Consider the following 12,500-nt stretch of genomic DNA (forward strand, 5'->3'; position numbering starts at 1 on the left):
TACGAGTCATAGTTACATATTATTTCGTTTCAATATCTCTGCGCTGTACGTATAGTGAAGCATTTATTTAATATTTTACTTCATCGTACCGAAAAACTCTCCGCGAAGAAGAAGTTTTCTCGCGCATCGAGAAAATATTTAGGCGTTCGAGACGCACAAAACATTAAGGGGACGTAATATCATTTCTGAATTTCGGAATAAATATTCCGTTTCAAAATTTTTTAGCCTCTCGACTGAAGGCGTTGTAACGAACAAGTTCGTTCAACACCACTATCTAATTCATTTTTAAAATAAATTTTATAAAACCTTTTTTGGCCCGTTTTAGAACGGTCGGTTTTATATTCTATCCCTTTTTAATTTTTAGTAGCCTGTGCCGCTTGAGTCAGTACAACGTACACACCAAAGTGCATACGAGTCACCAGCCTCATGTTAAAGGTTCGTCGCATATGTGCCATTTGGTCTTAGACGCCGACACGCGACAATGCAGTGTGGAGAAAATCCTGCATCGATACCGAGAACACGAACAGTCGAGGCAACACGAAGTTACGCACGAGGAGCGGTGGACTAGTTCTCAACCGAGGTCATAGAATAGCCACGCGCCCGACTCTGTTCCGTCTGGTACGATCGGACCGAACGTCTCCTTATAGGTACCGAACGGCCGGCCGGATGGTCGGCGACGCCGGCCGTTACGCACGGGCGCTTACGATGCTAACGCGCGATCCGAACGTGCCAATTCGAAAGTGCGGTAAAACTTAGCGCGAAAAAATCGATTTTTCAAAAAGTTGTCAAACACGCTAAAAAGTATACGGACGATGTTTTAACAATTATTTTACGAAATTTAATGACAAAATTAATCGAAAAAAAATTTTTTTTCCTTTTCTCGCCAAAATAAATACCAAACGAATTTCTAACGTAATAAACGAGTAACAAATAACAGTATACGTCCAAATAACATACAAGAATCGAGAAAATATTTATATTTTTTCAAAAAATTGAGCAAAAATCTCTCCGCATAGTCGGTTCGGTGCCGAGTCCGAACGTACCAAAGTCCCTCCGGCATAGTCGGTTCGGTGAATCGACGACTGACAACCTATATAAAAAACGATTAAAACCTATAGAATAACGTATCACTAGAACATTTATACCATTTTGGCACGTTCGGATTCATAATTAACGAAATTATCGAAAATTTTTCATTGCGCATAGTCGGTTCGGTGAAAAGGTGACTGACAACCTATATTAAAAATGATTAAAACGTATAGAATAACGCACTACTAGAACATTTATACCATTTTGGCACGTTCGGATTCATAATTAACGAAATTATCCAAAATTTTTCGTTCCGCATAGTCGGTTCGGTGAAACGATGACTGACAACCTATATAAAAAACGATTAAAACCAATAGAATAACGTATTACTAGAACATTTATACAATTTTGGCACGTTCGGATTCATAAATAACAAAATTATTGAAAATTTTTCGTTCCGCATAGTCGGTTCGGTGGACCGTCTGATGCGAGACAATGTCCCACCGGCATAGTCGGTTCGGTGAATCGACGACTGACAACCTATATAAAAAACGATTAAAACCTATAGAATAACGTATCACTAGAACATTTATACCATTTTGGCACGTTCGGATTCATAATTAACGAAATTATCGAAAATTTTTCATTGCGCATTGTCGGTTCGATGAAAAGGTGACTGACAACCTATATTAAAAATGATTAAAACGTATAGAATAACGCACTACTAGAACATTTATACCATTTTGGCACGTTCCTATTCATGATTAACGAAATTATCGAAAATTTTTCATTGCGCATAGTCGGTTCGGTGAAACGGTGACTGACAACCTATATTAAAAATGATTATAACGTATAGAATAACGTATCACTAGAACATTTATACAATTTTGGCACGTTCGGATTCATAAATAACAAAATTATTGAAAATTTTTCGTTCCGCATAGTCGGTTCGGTAGGCCGTCCGACCGGGACCAAGTCCTTCCGGCATAGTCGGTTCGGTGAAACGATGACTGACAACCTATATTAAAAACGATTAAAACCTATAGAATAACGTATTACTGGAACATTTCTACCACCTCGGCACGCTCGGATTCATAAATAACAAAATTATTGAGAATTATTCGTTCCGCATAGTCGGTTCGGTGAAACGATGACTGACAACCTATATTAAAAACGATTAAAACCTATAGAATAACGTATTACTGGAACATTTATACAATTTTTGCACGTTCGGATTCATAAATAACAAAATTATTGAAAATTATTCGTTCCGCATAGTCGGTTCGGTGAAACGATGACTGACAACCTATATTAAAAACGATTAAAACCTATAGAATAACGTATTACTGGAACATTTATACAATTTTTGCACGTTCGGATTCATAAATAACAAAATTATTGAAAATTATTCGTTCCGCATAGTCGGTTCGGTGAAACGATGACTGACAACCTATATTAAAAACGATTAAAACCTATAGAATAACGTATTACTGGAACATTTATACAATTTTTGCACGTTCGGATTCATAAATAACAAAATTATTGAAAATTATTCGTTCCGCATAGTCGGTTCGGTGAAACGATGACTGACAACCTATATTAAAAACGATTAAAACCTATAGAATAACGTATTACTGGAACATTTATACAATTTTTGCACGTTCGGATTCATAAATAACAAAATTATTGAAAATTATTCGTTCCGCATAGTCGGTTCGGTGGGCCGTCCGAGCACGACCAAGTCCGTCCGGCATAGTCGGTTCGGTGAAACGATGACTGACAACCTATACTAAGAACGATTAAAACCAATAGAATAACGTATTACTAGAACGTTTATACAACTTTGGCACGTTCGGATTCATAAATAACAAAATTATTGAGAATTATTCGTTCCGCATAGTCGGTTCGGTGAAACGATGATTGACAACCTGTATAAAAATTGTTCATAACCGATAAAGTAACGTATTTCTAGCACCGATATACCGTTTCGGCACTTTCGGATACATAATTAACGAAATTATCGAAAATTTTTCATTCCGCATAGTCGGTTCGGTGAAACGATGACTGACAACCTATAATAAAAACGATTAAAACCTATCGAATATCGTATGACTAGAAGATTTATACCGCTTTGACACGTTCGGATTAATAAATAACAAAATTATTGAAAATTATTCGTTCCGCATAGTCGGTTCGGTGGGCCGTCCGAGCACGACCAAGTCCGTCCGGCATAGTCGGTTCGGTGAAACGATGACTGACAACCTATACTAAGAACGATTAAAACCAATAGAATAACGTATTACTAGAACGTTTATACAACTTTGGCACGTTCGGATTCATAAATAACAAAATTATTGAGAATTATTCGTTCCGCATAGTCGGTTCGGTGAAACGATGATTGACAACCTGTATAAAAATTGTTCATAACCGATAAAGTAACGTATTTCTAGCACCGATATACCGTTTCGGCACTTTCGGATACATAATTAACGAAATTATCGAAAATTTTTCATTCCGCATAGTCGGTTCGGTGAAACGATGACTGACAACCTATAATAAAAACGATTAAAACCTATCGAATATCGTATGACTAGAAGATTTATACCGCTTTGACACGTTCGGATTAATAAATAACAAAATTATTGAAAATTATTCGTTCCGCATAGTCGGTTCGGTGGGCCGTCCGAGCACGACCAAGTCCGTCCGGCATAGTCGGTTCGGTGAAACGATGACTGACAACCTATACTAAGAACGATTAAAACCAATAGAATAACGTATTACTAGAACGTTTATACAACTTTGGCACGTTCGGATTCATAAATAACAAAATTATTGAGAATTATTCGTTCCGCATAGTCGGTTCGGTGAAACGATGATTGACAACCTGTATAAAAATTGTTCATAACCGATAAAGTAACGTATTTCTAGCACCGATATACCGTTTCGGCACTTTCGGATACATAATTAACGAAATTATCGAAAATTTTTCATTCCGCATAGTCGGTTCGGTGAAACGATGACTGACAACCTATAATAAAAACGATTAAAACCTATCGAATATCGTATGACTAGAAGATTTATACCGCTTTGACACGTTCGGATTAATAAATAACAAAATTATTGAAAATTATTCGTTCCGCATAGTCGGTTCGGTGGGCCGTCCGAGCACGACCAAGTCCGTCCGGCATAGTCGGTTCGGTGAAACGATGACTGACAACCTATACTAAGAACGATTAAAACCAATAGAATAACGTATTACTAGAACGTTTATACAACTTTGGCACGTTCGGATTCATAAATAACAAAATTATTGAGAATTATTCGTTCCGCATAGTCGGTTCGGTGAAACGATGATTGACAACCTGTATAAAAATTGTTCATAACCGATAAAGTAACGTATTTCTAGCACCGATATACCGTTTCGGCACTTTCGGATACATAATTAACGAAATTATCGAAAATTTTTCATTCCGCATAGTCGGTTCGGTGAAACGATGACTGACAACCTATAATAAAAACGATTAAAACCTATCGAATATCGTATGACTAGAAGATTTATACCGCTTTGACACGTTCGGATTAATAAATAACAAAATTATTGAAAATTATTCGTTCCGCATAGTCGGTTCGGTGGGCCGTCCGAGCACGACCAAGTCCGTCCGGCATAGTCGGTTCGGTGAAACGATGACTGACAACCTATACTAAGAACGATTAAAACCAATAGAATAACGTATTACTAGAACGTTTATACAACTTTGGCACGTTCGGATTCATAAATAACAAAATTATTGAGAATTATTCGTTCCGCATAGTCGGTTCGGTGAAACGATGATTGACAACCTGTATAAAAATTGTTCATAACCGATAAAGTAACGTATTTCTAGCACCGATATACCGTTTCGGCACTTTCGGATACATAATTAACGAAATTATCGAAAATTTTTCATTCCGCATAGTCGGTTCGGTGAAACGATGACTGACAACCTATAATAAAAACGATTAAAACCTATCGAATATCGTATGACTAGAAGATTTATACCGCTTTGACACGTTCGGATTAATAAATAACAAAATTATTGAAAATTTTTCGTTCCGCATAGTCGGTTCGGTGGGCCGTCCGAGCACGACCAAGTCCTTCCGGCATAGTCGGTTCGGTGAAACGATGACTGACAACATATATAAAAAACGATCAAAACCTATAGAATAACGTATTGCTAGAACATTTATACCACTTTGGCACGTTCGGATTCATTATTAACGTAATTATCGAAATTTTTTCATTCCGCATTGTCGGTTCGGTGAAACGATGATTGACAACCTATATAAAAATTGCTCAAAACCAATAAAGTAACGTATATCTAGCACCGCTATACCGTTTCGGCACGTTCGGATTCATAAATGTCGAAATTAACGGAGAAACATCGTTCCGCATAGTCGGTTCGGTGAACCGATGACTGACAACGCATATAAAAAACACTTAGAATCGATGCCGTAGCCGATTTCTATTGCCGCTAGAACGTTTTGGTACGTCCGAATTCAATATCGTAGAAATCATCCACGAAACTCTGTTCCGCATAGTCGGTTCGGTGGACCGTCCGAGTGCGACCAAGTCCCTCCGGCATAGTCGGTTCGGTGGATCGGCTACTGACAACCTATTGAATTATTGCTTAGAATAGATAAAGTAACGTATTTCTAGTGTCCCTATACCGTTTTGGCACGTTCGGATGCACTATTGTAGATATTATCGATAAAACTCCGTTCCGCTTAGTCGGTTCGGTGAACCGATGACCGACAACGCATAGAAAAATCACTCAGTATCGATACTGTAACAGATTTCTATTACCGCCATAACGTTTTTGTACGTTCGAATTCAAAATGGTAGAAATTATCGACGAAACTCCGTTCCGCTTAGTCGGTTCGGTACGGAGCGCAACCGCGACGATGTCCCCCCGGCATAGTCGGTTCGGTGGATCGGCTACTGACAACCTATTGAATTAATGCTCAGAATCGATGCAGTAACGTATTTCTAGCATTCCTATACCGTTTTGGCACGTTCGGATCCACTATTGTACATATTATCGACAAAACTCCGTTCCGCTTAGTCGGTTCGGTGAACCGATGACCGACAACGCATAGAAAAATCACTCAGTATCGATACTGTAACGGATTTCTATTACCGCCATAACGTTTTTGTACGTTCGAATTCAAAATGGTAGAAATTATCGACGAAACTCCGTTCCGCTTAGTCGGTTCGGTACGGAGCGCAACCGCGACTATGTCCCCCCGGCATAGTCGGTTCGGTGTATCGGCTACTGACAACCTATTGAATTAATGCTCAGAATCGATGCAGTAACGTATTTCTAGCATTCCTATACCGTTTTGGCACGTTCGGATCCACTATTGTAGATATTATCGATAAAATTCCGTTCCGCTTAGTCGGTTCGGTGAACCGATGACTGACAACGCATAGAAGAAACACTTAGAATCGATACTGTAACGGATTTCTATTTCCCCCCATAACGTTTTTGTACGTTCGAATTCAAAATGGTAGAAATTATCGACGAAACTCCGTTCCGCTTAGTCGGTTCGGTACGGAGCGCAACCGCGACTATGTCCCCCGGGCATAGTCGGTTCGGTGGATCGGCTACTGACAACCTATTGAATTAATGCTTAGAATAGATAAAGTAACGTATTTCTAGCATTCCTGTACCAGTTTGGCACGTTCGGGTGCGCAATTGTTCGAGTTATCGACGAAACTCCGTTCCGCATAGTCGGTTCGGTGCGTCGTTTACATTTTCTAAGTCCTGGCCGCGTATTGCTTTCTCATTTCCAAAGTCCTGGCCGCGTATTGCTTTCTCATTTCCATAGTCCTGGCCGCGTATTGCTTTCTCATTTCCAAAGTCCTGGCCGCGTATTGCTTTCTCATTTCCAAAGTCCTGGCCGCGTATTGCTTTCTCATTTCCAAAGTCCTGGCCGCGTATTGCTTTCTCATTTTCAATGTCCTGGCCGCGTATTGCTTTCCGTCTTTCTAACATCCGCCCGTGTAGTACTTAGCATTTTCGAAGTCTCAGCCGCGTTATGAGATTTATTTTTTTAAGTCCGCCGGCGCTCATGGCTTTATTTTTTTCTCTACGCGCGCGCGCGTGCCTTTCTATTTTTTTTCTAAGTCCAACGGCGTATTGCTTTCAAAAAATTTTCTTCGCGCTTCGCGCGAACGAGGAACAAAAAAAAAATTTTTTTTTCCTCTCCTCTCACTTACTTTCCTTGCCTTTCCCCCCCCTTCTTCACCCTTTTCTTCACACTTTCGCTCTCTATATAATATATATATTATTATGTCTAATAATATAATCAACTATTATTTATTATATTAATATTATAATATAATATAATTTATAAGTGTGATGTTAAAACCTCATTCACACTCTCAAACTTATAATTAATTTGATCTCTCCAACACTTTTATTAGGGGCCTTTCTCCTCAAATCGTAATGTTCCACTGTAACATCGTGGACATAGATACTGAGGATAGACCACGGAGAGATCATATATTTCTGACACTTCTTGTATTAGAAACTTTGCGTTTCGTTGCTTTCGCAGATGTTCGTCGTCCACATCTTGTTGTGCGAGTCGCATATCTCAACCTTCGTTCTTTAATTCTCACAAAGTTGTACGAAGTCGCGAAATAAACATGTATCTCGCATTCGTACGAGAGGTGTCTGGCCTTCCTCAGAACACCTCTCTCTTTATTAGTACGATCTAAGTATATATCTCGTGTGTCTCGTGCCGAAGTCCAGAAAAATTTCTATAAACTTTGCCTTTTTTCCATACGGCAGACACATTTTTGCTTAGGACACCTCTATTTTGCTTTGCAAAATTTTATATAACTTTATTTTGGGGACGTAATCTTAGCATGTATTATTCGATGTATTTTAACATCAGTTACTTCTCGTCATTCGCCACAGTTCTGCTTTTTACCACACTTTGGGTCCTTTTCAACCCGCGGTAACATTTGGCGGAGAGCGACGCTGCCCCATCGTCCGGCATGTTCGGACCGTCGTCTCCCATATAGATACCGAACGGCCGTCCAAATGGTCGGCGACGCCGGCTCTTACGCACTGAACCTTATAGTGAAAAAGTGCGATTTTTGCTCAACTTTTCAAAAGTCGATTTTTACTTTAAAAATTTTACGAACTTCCCAACTTACGTTGTCGTTCGTCATATTTCCATGCACCACCAATTGCCATTTCATATCATTTCTCATGGTACGAAAGTATCGAAGTAAAAATACTTAGTCTTTCGTACGAGAGAAATTTTGCCTTAGGACACCTTCACAGTTCGTGTAAAATTTCATTAATTTTACTTTGAACATAATTCTAGTTTATGTCAGATCGATGCATTTTAGCAACGATTATTCGTACTTGCCAAAGTTCCGCTTATACGTATATTGGGTCTGTTTGACCCGCGGTAACTTATGGCGGAGAACGACGCTGCCCCATCGTCCGGTATGTTCGGACCGTCGTCTCCCATATAGATACCGAACGGCCGTCCAAATGGTCGGCGACGCCGGCTCTTACGCACTGAACCTTATAGTGAAAAAGTGCGATTTTTACTCAACTTTTCAAAAGTCGATTTTTACTTTAAAAATTTTACGAACTTCCCAACTTACGTTGTCGTTCGTCATATTTCCATGCACCACCAATTGTCATTTCATATCATTTCTCATGGTACGAAAGTATCGAAGTAAAAATACTTAGTCTTTCGTACGAGAGAAATTTTGCCTTAGGACACCTTCAGTTCGTGTAAAATTTCATTAATTTTACTTTGAACATAATTCTAGTTTATGTCAGATCGATGCATTTTAGCAACGATTATTCGTACTTGCCAAAGTTCCGCTTATACGTATATTGGGTCTTTTTGACCCGCGGTAACTTTTGGCGGAGAACGACGCTGCCCCATCGTCCGGTATGTTCGGACCGTCGTCTCCCATATAGATACCGAACGGCCGTCCAAATGGTCGGCGACGCCGGCTCTTACGCACTGAACCTTATAGTGAAAAAGTGCGATTTTTGCTCAACTTTTCAAAAGTCGATTTTTACTTTAAAAATTTTACGAACTTCCCAACTTACGTTGTCGTTCGTCATATTTCCATGCACCACCAATTGCCATTTCATATCATTTCTCATGGTACGAAAGTATCGAAGTAAAAATACTTAGTCTTTCGTACGAGAGAAATTTTGCCTTAGGACACCTTCAGTTCGTGTAAAATTTCATTAATTTTACTTTGAACATAATTCTAGTTTATGTCAGATCGATGCATTTTAGCAACGATTATTCGTACTTGCCAAAGTTCCGCTTATACGTATATTGGGTCTTTTTGACCCGCGGTAACTTTTGGCGGAGAACGACGCTGCCCCATCGTCCGGTATGTTCGGACCGTCGTCTCCCATACAGGTACCGAACGGCCGGCCGGATGGTCGGCGACGCCGGCCGTTACGCACGGGCGCTTACGATGCTAACGCGCGATCCGAACGTGCCAATTCGAGAGTGCGGTAAAACTTAGCGTGAAAAAATCGATTTTCCAAAAAGTTGTAAAACACGTTTAAAATGATGATAAATGAATTCGTGTATAAAAAATTTTTTTTTTCGGTAGAAATTGAGAAAAAACCGCTCCGCATAGTCGGTTCGGTGAAACGATGACTGATAACCCATTAAAATAATGATCAGACCTGTTAGAGCATTGTATTCTTAGTACTCCTATATGGTTTTGGTACGTTCGGATTCATAAATGAGGAAGTTATTAATAATAAATCGTTCCGCATAGTCGGTTCGGTGAAACAATGACTGATAACCCATTAAAATAATGATCAGACCTGTTAGAGCATTGTATTCTTAATACTCCTATATGGTTTTGGCACGTTCGGATTCATAAATGAGGATGTTATTAATAATAAATCGTTCCGCATAGTCGGTTCAGCGGTGAGTTCGTGCACGACTAAGTCCCACCGGCATAGTCGGTTCGGTCAAACTATGACTGACAACCCATTCCAAAAACGATTGGACTCGTTAGAGCAGTGTATTCTTAGTACTCCTATATGGTTTTGGTACGTTCGGATTCATAAATGAGGAAGTTATTAATAATAAATCGTTCCGCATAGTCGGTTCAGCGGTGAGTTCGTGCACGACTAAGTCCCACCGGCATAGTCGGTTCGGTCAAACTATGACTGACAACCCATTCCAAAAACGATTGGACTCGTTAGAGCAGTGTACTCTTAGTACTCCTATATGGTTTTGGCACGTTCGGATTCATAAATGAGGATGTTATTAATAAGAAATCGCTCCGCATAGTCGGTTCGGTGAAACAATGACTGATAACCCATTAAAATAATGATCAGACCTGTTAGAGCATTGTATTCTTAATACTCCTATATGGTTTTGGCACGTTCGGATTCATAAATGAGGATGTTATTAATAATAAATCGTTCCGCATAGTCGGTTCAGCGGTGAGTTCGTGCACGACTAAGTCCCACCGGCATAGTCGGTTCGGTCAAACTATGACTGACAACCCATTCCAAAAACGATTGGACTCGTTAGAGCAGTGTATTCTTAGTACTCCTATATGGTTTTGGTACGTTCGGATTCATAAATGAGGAAGTTATTAATAATAAATCGTTCCGCATAGTCGGTTCAGCGGTGAGTTCGTGCACGACTAAGTCCCACCGGCATAGTCGGTTCGGTCAAACTATGACTGACAACCCATTCCAAAAACGATTGGACTCGTTAGAGCAGTGTACTCTTAGTACTCCTATATGGTTTTGGCACGTTCGGATTCATAAATGAGGATGTTATTAATAAGAAATCGCTCCGCATAGTCGGTTCGGTGAAACAATGACTGATAACCCATTAAAATAATGATCAGACCTGTTAGAGCATTGTATTCTTAATACTCCTATATGGTTTTGGCACGTTCGGATTCATAAATGAGGATGTTATTAATAATAAATCGTTCCGCATAGTCGGTTCAGCGGTGAGTTCGTGCACGACTAAGTCCCACCGGCATAGTCGGTTCGGTCAAACTATGACTGACAACCCATTCCAAAAACGATTGGACTCGTTAGAGCAGTGTACTCTTAGTACTCCTATATGGTTTTGGCACGTTCGGACTCATAAATGAGGATGTTATTAATAAGAAATCGCTCCGCATAGTCGGTTCGGTGAAACAATGACTGATAACCCATTAAAATAATGATCAGACCTGTTAGAGCATTGTATTCTTAATACTCCTATATGGTTTTGGCACGTTCGGATTCATAAATGAGGATGTTATTAATAATAAATCGTTCCGCATAGTCGGTTCAGCGGTGAGTTCGTGCACGACTAAGTCCCACCGGCATAGTCGGTTCGGTCAAACTATGACTGACAACCCATTCCAAAAACGATTGGACTCGTTAGAGCAGTGTATTCTTAGTACTCCTATATGGTTTTGGTACGTTCGGATTCATAAATGAGGAAGTTATTAATAATAAATCGTTCCGCATAGTCGGTTCAGCGGTGAGTTCGTGCACGACTAAGTCCCACCGGCATAGTCGGTTCGGTCAAACTATGACTGACAACCCATTCCAAAAACGATTGGACTCGTTAGAGCAGTGTACTCTTAGTACTCCTATATGGTTTTGGCACGTTCGGATTCATAAATGAGGATGTTATTAATAAGAAATCGCTCCGCATAGTCGGTTCGGTGAAACGATGACTGATAACCCATTAAAATAATGATCAGACCTGTTAGAGCATTGTATTCTTAATACTCCTATATGGTTTTGGCACGTTCGGATTCATAAATGAGGATGTTATTAATAATAAATCGTTCCGCATAGTCGGTTCAGCGGTGAGTTCGTGCACGACTAAGTCCCACCGGCATAGTCGGTTCGGTCAAACTATGACTGACAACCCATTCCAAAAACGATTGGACTCGTTAGAGCAGTGTACTCTTAGTACTCCTATATGGTTTTGGCACGTTCGGATTCATAAATGAGGATGTTATTAATAAGAAATCGCTCCGCATAGTCGGTTCGGTGAAACAATGACTGATAACCCATTAAAATAATGATCAGACCTGTTAGAGCATTGTATTCTTAATACTCCTATATGGTTTTGGCACGTTCGGATTCATAAATGAGGATGTTATTAATAATAAATCGTTCCGCATAGTCGGTTCAGCGGTGAGTTCGTGCACGACTAAGTCCCACCGGCATAGTCGGTTCGGTCAAACTATGACTGACAACCCATTCCAAAAACGATTGGACTCGTTAGAGCAGTGTACTCTTAGTACTCCTATATGGTTTTGGCACGTTCGGATTCATAAATGAGGATGTTATTAATAAGAAATCGCTCCGCATAGTCGGTTCGGTGAAACAATGACTGATAACCCATTAAAATAATGATCAGACCTGTTAGAGCATTGTATTCTTAATACT

The sequence above is a fragment of the Megachile rotundata genome, unplaced genomic scaffold (assembly GCF_050947335.1).
Source record: "Megachile rotundata isolate GNS110a unplaced genomic scaffold, iyMegRotu1 scaffold0114, whole genome shotgun sequence".
Classification (NCBI taxonomy): Eukaryota; Metazoa; Arthropoda; class Insecta; order Hymenoptera; family Megachilidae; genus Megachile; species Megachile rotundata.